The sequence below is a fragment of the Gossypium raimondii genome, chromosome 13 (assembly GCF_025698545.1).
Source record: "Gossypium raimondii isolate GPD5lz chromosome 13, ASM2569854v1, whole genome shotgun sequence".
NCBI classification, from domain to species: Eukaryota; Viridiplantae; Streptophyta; class Magnoliopsida; order Malvales; family Malvaceae; genus Gossypium; species Gossypium raimondii.
Genome location: NC_068577.1, coordinates 51,297,506 through 51,311,619, shown reverse-complemented (window position 1 = coordinate 51,311,619; position 14,114 = coordinate 51,297,506). Strand labels below are relative to the sequence as shown.

Here is a 14,114-nt window from a genome sequence, read left to right as displayed (position 1 = left end):
ATGACACACAATGAAGTCAACACCAACAACATGGTGTGGTATCTTGACATGAGTGCAAGCAACCATATGTGTGGGCACAAGCACCTATTCAAAGAGATGCGAAAGATTGAAACGGGACATGTGTTGTTTGGAGATGCATCGAAGGTTGAGGTAAAAGGCCAATGTACCGTTTGTTATTTACAAAAGGATGGGTTAGTTGGGTCAATCCAATATGTGTATTATGTACCAAACCTCAAGAGCAACATTTTGAGTATGGGGCAACTCATGAAAAAAGGTGATTCAGTACTTATGAAAGACCGGGTGTTACACTTGAAAGATAAGCAAGGGCGTTTAGTCGCTCGAGTTGAAATGGGGAGAAATTGCATGTACAAGTTAAATTTAAGAAGCGTTCGAGAAAAATGTTTACGAGTCGACGTTGAAAACAAGGCATCGCTGTGGCATCTCCGTTTTAGCCACCTACATTATGGTGGTCTAAACGAGTTGGCGAAGAAGAACATGGTGCACTGGCTACCAGACATGGACTACGAGGGAAAATTTTATGAAGAATGTGTGCTCGGCAAGCATGCGAGAAATTCGCTTCAAAAGAAGGCAAAATATTAGGCTAATCAACTTCTCGAATTGATTCATACCGACATATGTGGACCAATCACCCCCGAATCTTTTAGTGGTAAAAGGTACTTCATTTCCTTTATCGATGATTTCTCATGAAAAACTTGAGTTTATTTTCTGAAAGAAAAATCTGAGGCGTTCGAGGTGTTCAAAAAGTTTAAAGTGATGGTGGAAAAAGCAATTGGTAGACATATCAAATCTGTACGATCCGATAGAGGTGGCGAGTATACTTTGATGACTTTCATAGAGTATTGTGAGGAGCAAGGCATAAGACAATTCCTAACTGCATCGTACTCTCCCCAACAAAACGGTGTGGTCGAGAGGAAGAACCGGACTGTTCTCGACATGGTTCAGTAAATGCTCAAGAGCAAGAAAATGCCGAAGGAATTTTGGGCGGAAGCCGTGTAATGTGCCATCTATATGCAAAATCGATGCCTACATGCGAAGTTGGATGATCAAACACCACAAGAGGCATGGAACGGACAAAAACCAAAAGTTTCTCATTTTAAAGTGTTCGGTAGTGAGGCCTATGCACACGTGCCAGATCAACGAAGAATGAAGCTCGAAGATAAAAGCAAAAGGTTTATTTTTATTGGGTATGATGAGAAAACAAAAGGATATAAGTTACTCAACCCGATAAGCAAGAAGGTTATGGTAAGTCGTGATGTACGATTCAATGAAGCAAGCGAGTGGGATTGGAATAACTCAACGGAGGTTATCATTAAAAATGAAGGTTCATCAACCGCTACACCAACAATCATACCGACAAATCCTAAAACTACCGATGATGAAGATGAACCGCAATAACCCAAAATACAAAGTTTGCAAAATTTGTATGATTCAACAAATGAGGTGCATATTGTATGTCTTTTGGCAGATTCTGAGAATATAAGTTTTGAAGAGGCGGTGCGAGACAAGAAGTGGTAAACTGCCATAGACGAGGAGATTAAAACAATTGACCGCAACAACACAGGGGAGTTAACGGAATTTCTGAAAGGAAGTCAGCCCATTGGTATGAAGTGGGTGTTCAAAAGAAAGATGAATGCTCAAGGCGAGTTAGAACGGTACAAGGCGCGACTTGTTGCAAAGGGATACAAGCAAAAGGAGGGAATCGATTATGATGAGGTATTTGCTTCGGTTGCAAGAACGAAGACAATCCGATTGCTCTTTGCACAAGCGGCTCAATTTAAATGGCTGATATTTCAAATGGATGTCAAGTCGACATTCTTGAATGGTGTGCTCGAAGAAGAAGTCTACATCGAACAACCACCCGAGTACATGAAAAATAGAGAAGAGAAGAAGGTGCTGAAATTGAATAAGGCACTTTACGGGTTGAAGCAAGCACCGTGGGCATGGAATACTCGTATCGATACATACTTCAAGGAGAACGGGTTCAAACAATGTCCCTATGAACATGCCCTTTACGTGAAGAAGAATGGAGGTAATATGTTATTTGTTTCTCTTTATGTCAATGACCTCATTTTTATGGGAAACAATGGTGAGATGATGCTAGATTTTAAGAGCACAATGACACAGGAATTCGAGATGACAGATTTGGGTTTAATGAAGTTTTTCCTTGGCTTAGAGGTAAGGCAAGAAGAGACAGGTATTTTTGTGTCACAGGAGGCATATGCAAAGGAAATTTTGAAAGAAGTACAAGATGGCATGTTGCAACCCGGTATCAACACTAATGGAACCAAATGTAAAACTTTCAAAATTCAATGAAGGAGAATGAGTCGACACGAGCAAATACTGGAGTTTGGTGGGAAGCCTTCGCTATCTTACTTACACAATGCCGACATTTTGCTAAGTGTTGGCATTGTAAGTCGGTTCATGGAGGAGCCGGTTTATTCATATTGGAAGGCGTTAAAGCAAATCCTACGGTACATCTAAGGAACGGTGTCACTCAGGTTATTCTATTCAAATATGAAAGATTACAAGTTGATTGGGTACTCCGACAGTGATTGGTGTGGAAACTTAGACGATCAGAAAAGTATATCAGGATATGTGTTCTTTATGGGTAACAAGACGTTTACTTGGCTTTTAAAGAAACAACCAATCGTGACACTCTCGACATGTGAAGCTGAATATATGGCAGTATCTTGGTGTGTGTGTCATGCTATATGACTTAGAAATTTGTTGGGCGAGTTGGAGCAACAACAACTCGGTGCAACTGAGATACGAGTTGGCAATAAATTAGCGATTAAGTTGGCAAAGAACCCAGTGAATCATGAGAGAAGCAAACACATTGACATTCGCTTTCATTTCATCTGGGATCATGTAAAGGAAGGAAGTGTGAAATTAGTACACGTGGCAAGTCGGGACCAAGTCGCGGATATCTTTACGAAACCGCTACCGATGGTACTTTTCGACAACTACAAGAAAATAATTGGCATGAAGGATGGCAGAAGCATTTAAGTTTACAGGGGAGTTTTGTTGAATAAACGTTAAATGAAAGGTCAAGAGTTATATTTTTTAATGGGTTTAAATTAGCAGTTTTTTTAGGAGAATGAAAGGTTAAGAGTTATTAGTTTATGGTTATTATTAGATTTTAATATTTTCAGTTTTTGTTTTAAAGGGTAGACTATAGTCTATAAATATTTTGTAAGCATTTGATATATAAAATGAACAATTTTACATAAATGAGAACTAATAAACGGATTAATTCACAATAAACATACATCTACAACAAGATAACAACGTTGCCGACTACTCTACATTTTTATCAAATCAATAAAAATGAGAGAATTTAAATGGCAAAATAGGGAGTTGAATACAAATATGACACTGTCATTTTTGAGACATGAGGTTGTTTGAGATTTGCTTGTCATACGTGTTCATTCTTTGCTGAATGATCTTGTTCTTTCGTTTATCAAATTACACTGCATTAAAATAGTGAAGGGGTGAAAACATACTTTTACCAAAATCTCTTTACATTTGATTTTGTCTTGTTATTATTAGTGTTGCTTTTTGTGTATTTGGAATGAAAAATCGTCAATTGCTGTTGCTGTGGTTATGGCGATAGTCTTTACATGCTGAAAGTCCCCAATTCGATATTGGGCAGCAACCTCAATTTGTTGTACTTGAATTTTTATATTAAATTATGTCTTCATATATTTTCATAAACATTTTTATTAAAATATATTTTAAATCTTCCTACTATTCGTATATATTTTAAATCTTCCTACTATTCGTATATGACCTTATATTCATTGTTTGTAGGTATAATTTTATCCTTAACAATGTTATAGAAAAAGCTTTGTTATTGACTTGGAGAAGGGAAAAATACTTAGTAGTTGCTGCAGTTCGCTTTGTTCGCACTGTAATCACTGAATTTTGCCCGGGTTGAATTTTGGGCCGGGTCGGTCTCGTATGGGCCCAATGATCGGGCCCATTAGGATTTAATTTTAGAATTGTTTTAGCCCATTTTTAATGTTTGCTTTAAATATTTATAAAATAGTCATAATAAAATAAAAAATACAAAAAATAAAAATTTACATTTTGACCCCAAACTTTGCTAAAATTACATTTTGGCCCCAAACTTTCTCAAAATTACACTTTGACCCCTAAACTTTTTGAAAATTACATTTTGGCCCCATATTTTCCTAAAATTACATTTTTAGCCCAAATATTTTGGTCCTTCTGGGCACGTCAGACCCCCCCAATCAGCAGCCGAGCGTGCTTCCCCTCACCTCCAGCTACTTCAGCAGATGACCTAGGCCATGATGCCCTCCTCTGCCACCTGAAGACAAGAAGAAAGAGGACAAAAAATGAAGAGATTAAAAAGAAGAAAATGGAAGAGAAGAAAGGGGGGAATCGAAAAAAGAAAGGAGAAAAAGTACAGAGAAAATTCAAAAAAAATCCAAACAATAACAGCCCAACAGCCCTCGCCACCGTCGTGCCACTACCCTCCACCGCAGCCACCGTACCACCACCTAGAAGCCAAGAGAAAGTGAAACAAAAAGAGAAGCAAAACAAAAACGCAGCAGCAAAAAACAAGAAAAAAAGCAAAAAGAAAGGTCCAAAAAGAAAGCCCAGTCATCCCTTCATCGCCACCGTGCCACCACCGGCCGTCGTACCAGGTGGAGGAAACACCCTCAAAGGCGCACGTGGGGTTAAGGTGCTGCCCGAAGAAGAAGAAAGAAGAAAGAAAAAAGAAGAAGAAAAAGGGAGAAGAAAAAGAAAAAGAAAAAGAGAAAGAAAAAGAAAAAGAAAAAAGAAAAAAATTTAAAAGTCAGTCGGGTTAACCCGACCCGACCACCTGACCCTCGGAGCCATCCCGACCCGACCCGCGCTCCAACAGCCCTCTCCAAACAGCAGGATCCAACAGCAAAACACCCAGGTCTGTCCAAAAAAAAAACAGCAGAAAAAATGATGAAAGCAGACCATCTTTAGCAGGCCAACAGCAGGCCAGCCAACAGGCCAGCACTAAGCCAGCAGGCCCAACAGCACCTAGCAGGCCAGCCCAGCAGCAGCAGCAGGCCCAGTACCGCCCAGCCCAGCAGCTCCAACGCAGCCCAATCCAGCAGCAGCAGATTCGGCCCAGCAGACTTCCAGCAGGCCCAGGCCCAACGTCCAGCAGGCCCAAAAAAAAAAGAAAAAAAAGGAAGAAAAAAAAAAGAAAAAAGGAAAAGGGCCCACAACTTTGGGCTTTTGGTAATTTCCTTAAATCCATTTTAATTTAGTCTATTTGTTTAAATATTGCTCCATTTTAATTAAACTAACATTTTAAATTTTTTTTAAAAATATTATTATATTCATTTTATTTGCATGTATAAAATAAAAAAATAAAAAAAATTATTTTAACGCATAAGGCAACGAACCGGTTTAGCACGGAGTCGTTGATTTCATCGCTATGTTGGGTGAATATCAATGGCTCGCGTTAAATATGAGAAGCCCTTCTAAAAATCGAGAATATTCAAAATTCCTCGTATTTTAATAAAAATTCTCGTGTTTTATTAGAATCCCGATTAAATATTAAATTGAATCGGTTTGACACTAATTCGACGATTTCATCGCCATGTCGGGTGAATATCATCGATTCGTGTTAAATACGGTATTTTTTAAAAAATCGTGTTTCACAAATTTTACGCCTTCAAAATTTCTCGTTTCAAAATAATAATAATAAAATTTCCGTGTTTCAAAAATATATATTCGTGTTTCTTTTCAAAAAAATTTCCGTGTTTTCAAAAATTCCTTGTTTGAAAAATGTTCGTGTTTTCGTGTTTTCAAAAAATAATTTCGTGTTTCAAAAAAACTTTCGCTAATATTTTTGATGTTATCGTGTTTTCAAAAAATCCCATGTTCGACAAATTTTCATGTTTCCGTGTTTAAAAAAATTTCGCATTTCAAAAATTTTCGATTTTCAAAATTCCAAGGTTTCAAAATTGTCGGTTTTCAACAAAAAATTTTCTTGTTTTCAAAAGTCCCGATTTCAAAGTTTTCTTGTCTTCAAAAAATTCCGTGTTTCATAAATTTCCGTGTTTTCAAAAAAATTTCGTCTTTCAAAAATTTTCGTGTTTTCAAAAAAATTGACCGTGTTTCATAAATTTTCGTGTTTCAAAAGAAAATCCTCGTGTTTCGTATTTTATCAAAAATATTATGTTTTCAAAAAAAAAATTATGTTTTAAAAAATTTTTGTGTTTCAAAAAGAAAATTCGTGTTTCCTAAAAAATCTTGTGTTTTAAAATTTTCGTTTTTTAAAAGAGTTCTGTGTTTCTAAAATGCTTGTATTTAAAAAAAAATTTTGTGTTTTCAAAAAAAAAAAAAAAGAAAAAGTTGTTGTGCTTTAAAATTCTCGTGCTTTAATCGGATCACGGCTAATATTAAATTGAACTCGTATTTTTGAAAATGAAGATAACGCACGTTAGCGAGATACCAATTTTGGGCGTCGAGGGTGCTAATACCTTCCTCGCAGAATCGACTCTCGAACCCTAATTTTCTCGGATTTCAACGAGACCTAAAATTGCCTCTTTTTAGAAAAGTTTAAAATTAAATTTTTTCTTATAAAAGAGAGTTTTGAAGGTGTCCGATCACACCTAGAAAAAGATCGGTGGCGATACCTTTTTTTCAAATAAAATCGAAACTCCGTTTTCAAATTTTCAATAATCACTTCAATTAGCGCCCACACCAAATTTTTAGGTCGCTATAGCTGGCGACTCCGCTGGGGACTTTTGAGAGTCGAGTCTGACGTTAAACGCGCGTTATCAAATTTTCAAAAATTCTTGTTCAAATTAATTTTTAATCGTGATCTTTGAATTTTATCTTCTTTTTTTTTCAAAAAAAATCATACATCCGCATCCGGTTTTGAAATTAATAAAAATAAAAATAAAAAGGTTTGTGAGTTTCTCCCCACACACCGTGCACCTGCATTCTTTCATAACTTGAGCTCTCTACCCGGGCTCCGTCCGTTTAAGTGGAAGTAAACGCTACGCCTTCGTGAGTTAACTCGTCCCTCCGCACAGACTAGTGAAATACTTCCGGGTTACATATGACTTATGCTTTCGTGAGTTAACTCGTCCCTCCGCACAGCATAAGTAAATGTAATCCTCGAATTGAGCTCATGAGCCTCGACGGCGATAACCGAGGCTCAGTGACTAGCCTTAGTAGGTGACAAGATGGACAATTCGAGTACCTTTCTAGAACCGAAACTACATATAGTGAACCGTATGAGCCACCCGAGTAGAGCCATGCCAAACCTCCGCTCTATCGAATAGTCACCAAAATAAGTACACTAAGAAACGCCTCTTACCTTTTATTTCTTTTGCATTTACACTTATTTAATGAATTAAGTCTGCTTAATAAATTGGGCGGATAGATTGTCCGATGGTATGTGGGGTAGGTTTCTTGTAAAGCATATTGGGGCAAGAAAAAGAAAAATGTGGGTCTTTTCCACCAAATTGCATGATTGAATAGCTTAATTGTTAAATTTTCCATAGTCTTTATTTTTCTTCTTTCTTCTTTTTATATCTCATTGTGATCTCCACTGTGGTTATTTGTTTTTCATTTTATTTTTCATCATGCATCGTAGACATCTCATTAGGAAGGTGTTGGTTAAAGATTGGTTGCCAAAAACGGGTTTCTGATGGAGAAGTCAATTACACAAGTAACTGAGAAAAATACCATAGTTCGAGATTGGTCTTTGAGGACTCAGAAAGCGAAAGGGGATAGTTTAAAAGAAGGATACATCTTTGATCTTCCTGAGCATGTGACTTTGAATGCTCGTCAGAATGATCTCAAAGACTTGACTAGGATTTGGAAACAGTGGGACTCAGATACCAAAGGCATTTTCACTGAGAAGTATGGGGATATAGCTCACTTGATAGCAATTGATGTGAACGAGCAGTTAATCCAAGCCATGGTTCGATTCTGGGACCCAACCTATCAATGTTTCACTTTCAATCAGGAAGATATGACTCCGACCATAGAAGAGTATGCCGCTTTGCTTCGCATCGATAATGTGCAACTCAACAAGATATATGTGAAGGAGCCTAAACCAATGACCTTCAAGAAAAAGCTAATGAAGTTGACGGGGATGACTGATACATGGGCTGAAAAACAGATAAAGAAGAAGAATGAAGTCAGTTGTGTTCCGTGGTTTTCTCTTCGGGAGTTAGTTCAGAATCATCCAGATGTTTTGAAAAGAGTAGATTTGTTTGCCTTGGCCATTTACGGACTGGTCGTCTTCCCGAAGGTTCTTGGGCATATTGAAGTTGCGGTTGTAGATTTCTTCGAAAAGTTGAAGCAAAGAGTCAACCCGGTCCCAACCATCTTGGCTGAGACTTTTAGATCTCTAAATGCTTGTAGGAGAAAAGGGGAAGGACGTTTTATTGGATGCGCTAAGTTACTGAATGTTTGGATCTTTAGCCATTTTTGGAAGGTGGAGCGCACACCTTTCCACATGTTTTCAAAGACATTCGCCCCGTTGGAAGCACACCTTGAAAAAGATTGGCCGAAGGATGTCACTGAACAACACTGGGTCTCAGTTTTTCAAAACCTCCGTGCCGAAGATATAACTTGGAGAGCACCTTGGATTCGTCCCTCTGTCTTATTATACAAGTGTGGAAACCAAGACTGGATGCCTTTACTAGGATTATGGGGAGGAGTTGGATATGCTCCATTGTTGGTTCAAAGACAGCAGTTAAACCATGACGCTTTGTACCGATTACCAATGGATTGGCACAATCGGAGTTTGCCTTTATGGGTGAGGGTTACATGAAAAGGTTCGAGATATCATGAATTCTTAGAGGCAAATCTACCTAATGGAATTAGCTCTCTATGCCGATACTATCATCAGAGACTATGACCTATGGAGGCAACGACGAGTGAAGAGTCAAGTAACCCCATCGATTGATGAAGCTTGCCAGAATCCGTTCTTAGAGAAAATTCCACCCGAGCTAGAAATTGCAATACATGAATTTGAACGTGAAAAAGCCAAACTGTTGCGAGATATTAGTTCTCTCCAGGAGGAGAACTACCAGTTGAAGATTGATGTCAAAATTGAAAAATCCAGAACCGAAAAAGTCCAAAAAGATGTTGAAGTTACGAGAAAGGATTTAAGGGACCTTCATTTGGAAAACAAGAAATTAAGAGGCACTATAAGAGATAGTGGATTGGGCAAAGCATCAGCAGAATGGAATGAGGAACTAAGCAATATCAAAGGTGGGATGGAATTCTGGAAAGCCAAAGCGAAGAAAGAGGAGGAAAGAGCTGCACGTGCTATGATAGAGTTGAGGAAGAAGAGTGTTGAACACGAAGCTGTGACTGCAGAACTAACAGCTAGTCAGTCTGAGCATCAAGAGCTAAAAGGAAAAATTCGAAGTTTAGAGAGTACACTGCAAGCTCATCAACAATATTTGGATGACCTCTTGAGGGCTTTAGAAGACAAGAATGGTCAGCATGACAGAGACATTCGCGCCTATGAGAGAGCCCTCCAAGAAAAGGATATGCATCTCGACAGTTTAATCAATGAAATTCGTAGGGCGGCTGCGCATGTAGTACAATTGTCGATGAAGCGGAAGTTCTCGCCCAATACCTCCAAGCCAAAGATCAAGCATATCGGAGTTCCCGAACGTAAAGAAGCAAGGCGACGTGGCTAAGAAGTTTGTGTAATCAGTAAAACTAATATGGCAAAACTTTTGTAATGGACTCTTTTGATAAATGAAACGCCCAAGTATGGGGCCATTTTGGAATCAACACCTATTTTTGCATATTTACGCATGATTAACATTAATTAATTATTCATTCATTCATTACATGCTCATATCTCCCTAATCATTCGCTAAGGTTAAAACCATCTAATCCACAGCTACCACACTACAAATGCGGAATCACGTCACTCCTATAGGACGCGCTAAGAGCTAGAACTATGGATGCCGAACTCAATGAAATGATGGAAAGGATGGAAAGAACCCAAAGAGAATTGCAGAGCAATCGCCAAGTCGCAGAGAAGAGGTAAGAGATTTGATGGTGAGATCTCGAGAGGAATCGCCGAGCAAAGAGATCAAATGACCAAAATGATGGAAATGATGACGGCCTTGGTCAAAGGAAAGGGACCTATGCAGCCCCCCGATATCGTAGAACCGCCTCGACCAAGAGCTAATCAAGATCCACTTTATCCCCGGATTTACTCCACCTCATGTCCATACAATGCAAAGAGGATACCCCAAAGAAAACCTACAAGTCGTGAACAACATCCTACTCCATCTCGCTCATTTAGGACGTGGAATGTTTGTATCGAACCACAGGGCTAATCCTTCAGATCCAATTGTTCCGCACCTAGATGATCCTGTAAAAGTAGCAAGGTGAGAATTGATGACAATGACGCCAGATAAGTATAGGATCCCGGAAGAGAGGATCAAGGCGAGAGAAGGCGCCAAGTTTTCTCGCTTTGAGTGCCAAAGAGCTCGGGCTTGGTACCGATTTGGTCTTACCCCAAAATTTAAGGCACCGATTTGAGAAGTATGACGAACAAGATGTCCAAAGGCGCATCTGATCATGTTTTGCCGAAAGATGACTGGTTATGTAAACGATGATAAATTGTTGGTGCATTACTTTCAAGATAGTTTGGTTGGCTCAGCCCTTCGATGGTATAATCAACTCAGTAGAGAGAGAATCCGATCATGGAAGGATTTGGCTTCAGCATTCTGTGAGCAATATAGGCATGTATCGGATATGGTGCCTGATCGACTAACCTTACAAATGATGGAAAAGAAGCCGACAGAGACTTTTCGGCAGTATGCACAAAGATGGAGGGATATCTCGGCTCAGGTGGAGCCTCCGTTAACTAAGACAGAGATAACGGTCCTCTTTATTAATACTCTCAAAGCGCCGTTTTACGATAAATTGGTAGAAAGTGCCACAAAGGACTTCATGGATATTGTAATATCCGGGAGCTTATTGAAAACGCCACAAGAGTGGGAGAATGGAAGGCCCCGAGAGTTCAAGAGGGTAGTACCATAAAGAAAAAAGAGGCAGAGGCTCATATGGTTGGAATCAAGAGTCACTGTGCCCCCAATTCGTACCCCGCCCAATCACGACCTCATTATCGCCCACCTTCAAACTTCTACTTTCCTCCTCAAGGTCCTTACCATCAAGCACCTCCGTCTTACCCCGTTTATGCTATGAATAACCAAAGACCATTCACCTTGTTCCCACCAAACACCATGCCTACACAAAGTCAACCTAAAAATGATCAAAGACCAGCAAGACCCATTCCTGAAAAACCTCAATTCACCCCAATTCCTGTGCCATACGGAGAATTATACCCGAAACTATTGGAGAAGCAATTGATATCCCCACATTACATGGCACCCCTGAAGCCCCCTTACCCGAGGTGGTATGATCCTAATGCTAGTTGTGTGTATCACTTGGAATCGTGGACACTCTACGAAAACCTGTGTGGCCTTTAAAAGAGGGTTCAAGGTCTCATCGATCTTGGCATTTTACGATTTGATGGTGTTAGCAATGTGACGGAAATCCTCTTCCTAACCATATCAAGGGAATGTAAATGCGGTGATGATGAAGACAGTTAGCAAGCCAAATGTGATGTTAATAAAGTAAGAACACCTTTGAAGAAGGTATGGGAGATGATGATTGAAAATGGCATGCTATGTCCGTCTAGTAAGATCCTTAAAGAAGAAAGTACAAAAGACCAGAGTTTCTGTGATTTTCATGGCATTGAAGGGCATGACATCCAATCTTGTAGGGAATTTAGAAAATTACTTCAGGATATGATAGATAACAAGGAGGTCAAAGTCTTTGATAGTGTGGAAGGGCCGATGAGGAGAAATATGTGCCTCTGATGATCAATTGATGGCTTTCCCTTATAGTGTCGATAGACCCTTGGTGATTTATTACGAGGTAAAGAAGGAAGAAGTTAGTCGAGAAGTTAAACCAAGTTTGATAATTGAAGTACCTGCTCCTTTCCCTTATAAGGACAACAAGGCAGTGCCTTGGAATTATGATGTCAATATTATTGTACCTGAGGGTGAAAAGTCCAAGGTTGTGAGTGAAGGTGTTAGCGAGTAGGGCATTTTACTCAGAAGCGGAAGATGTTATTCTCCCGAGACGGTTGACCCAAAGAAGAAGGTTACTGGTCCGAGCCAAAAAGGAAAAGCACCAATGTATGAGGTTGAGGATGATGTTGAAACACAACTTGAGCAGAAAGTTAAAAAGGCTGTGAATGAGAAGGAAGCACATGAGTTCTTAAAGTTTATTAAGCACAGTGAATATAGCGTCAGAGAACAATTAAACAAGCAAATTACCGAATCTCGGTATTGTCTCTATTGTTGAACTCGGAGCCACATCGAAATGCCTTGTTAAAAGTGTTAAATCAAGGTTATGTGGCGAACAATGTATCCCTGGAAAAGCTTGATAGGTGGGCAAATAATCTAAATGCAGATAATTTCATCTCTTTTAGTGATGACGAAATACCGCCAAATAGTAGGGGCTCCGTAAAAGCATTGCACATCACAACCAATTGCAAAGGTTACATATTACCAAATGTACTCATCGACAATGGATCTGCACTCAATGTTATGCCTTTGGCCACGCTTTCTAGGATGCCGGTTGATATGTCTTATCTGAGGCCTTGTTATTCTACAGTAAGGGCATTTGATGGGACACGGCGAGAAGTCATGGGAAAGATCGAAATTCCTTTAAAAGTGGGGCCATGTGTATATGATATCGAAGTTTGTGTCATGGACATCACGCCTTCATACAATTGCCTCTTAGGAAGACCTTGGATCCATTCTCATGCGGCGCCTTCATCTCTCCATCAAAAGTAAAGTTCATCATGGATAGCCGCTTGATTATCACAGGTGGTGAGGAAGACATCATCGCATCTATCTCTACTGATGCACCCTACATCGAAATAAGCGAGGATGCGGTAGAATGTTCTTTTCACTCCTTGGAATTTATCAATGCTACATTTGTTGCTGAAAGGAATAAGATCCCTATTCCCAAACTGTCAAGGAATACCGGGATGGGAATTAAGTCGATCGTGGAAAAGGAGCTCGAGCGAGGAAAGGTTTGGGAAAATATCAACAAGGGATGGTTAGAGCTTTGAAACCAACGCACCACAAGGGCCGATACGGTTTGGGGTTCAAACCAGATATACATCAAAGAAGAAAACAATTGCAGAAAGATCGAGAGAGAAGAATCGCAAGGGCTTCAGGCCAGGAATTGGGGTGGAAGCCGTTAGTGTATCCTCCTTTGTTAAGAACATTTACATCAGCAGGAGTGATGTACTCAGGGCAGAACAACTCGCAAGTCACATTATTGATTGAAAAGGGTCTTCAGAACATCAGCCTAAATGCTATTGACAATGAGAATGATGAAATTAAGAATGCTTCAATGATACGCCTTGTCCTCCGTGATATGTTTTGAACAACCGGATCGCCGAGGACCTCCTTGTAGTTTTAAGTCCCTTCGAGTAATGCTCAATGTTAACCCTTCATTTTGTGTATCCTTAAACAAGAGGATTCCTTTTGTAAGAGCTTCGCTTTGCTCTTTATCATTTCAATGAACATTAATGAAGATGCATTTTGTTTTATATTGTCATATTCTTTTCATTAACTTTGCGACTACTCATTCTCGCTCATATCCTTTTCTAGGCATATATCTCATATCATTGTGTGTTGATTACAATACCTCAATACTCTACTATAGCATTTTTCCATCCACCTTTCAGGTGCTCAGATATCAATGGCATGAATAATCCCGTTATGAATCCTGAAATCAATTTTGAGAAGGTTGTTTGTTTAGGAGAATTCGTCGATTTAAAATGTTGAAGATTGTGTCTCGCCTCCGACTTCATCGAGAATGGTGGAACAAGAAGAGAAACAAATCCTACCCCATCAAGAATCATTGAGGTAGTTAACTTGGGGAACGAAGAAGAGAAACAAGAAGTGAAGATTGGGACTTCCATTTCAGAAAACACAAGGCAAGATTTGATCGCCTTGCTCCATGAATACAAGGATGTGTTTGCCTGGTCTTATCAGGAT

General features: G+C 39.4%; 1 long non-coding RNA gene across 1 annotated transcript; it reads right to left on the bottom strand.

Moving 5' to 3' along the window:
- Positions 1-4,075: 4,075 nt before the first annotated feature.
- On the bottom strand, positions 4,076-4,786 carry LOC128035906 (uncharacterized). Its single transcript, XR_008192473.1, has 2 exons — positions 4,452-4,786; positions 4,076-4,351 (listed from the first exon to the last, which is right to left on the bottom strand). It is a non-coding gene; the product is annotated as an uncharacterized LOC128035906 (long non-coding RNA).
- Positions 4,787-14,114: the final 9,328 nt, after the last annotated feature.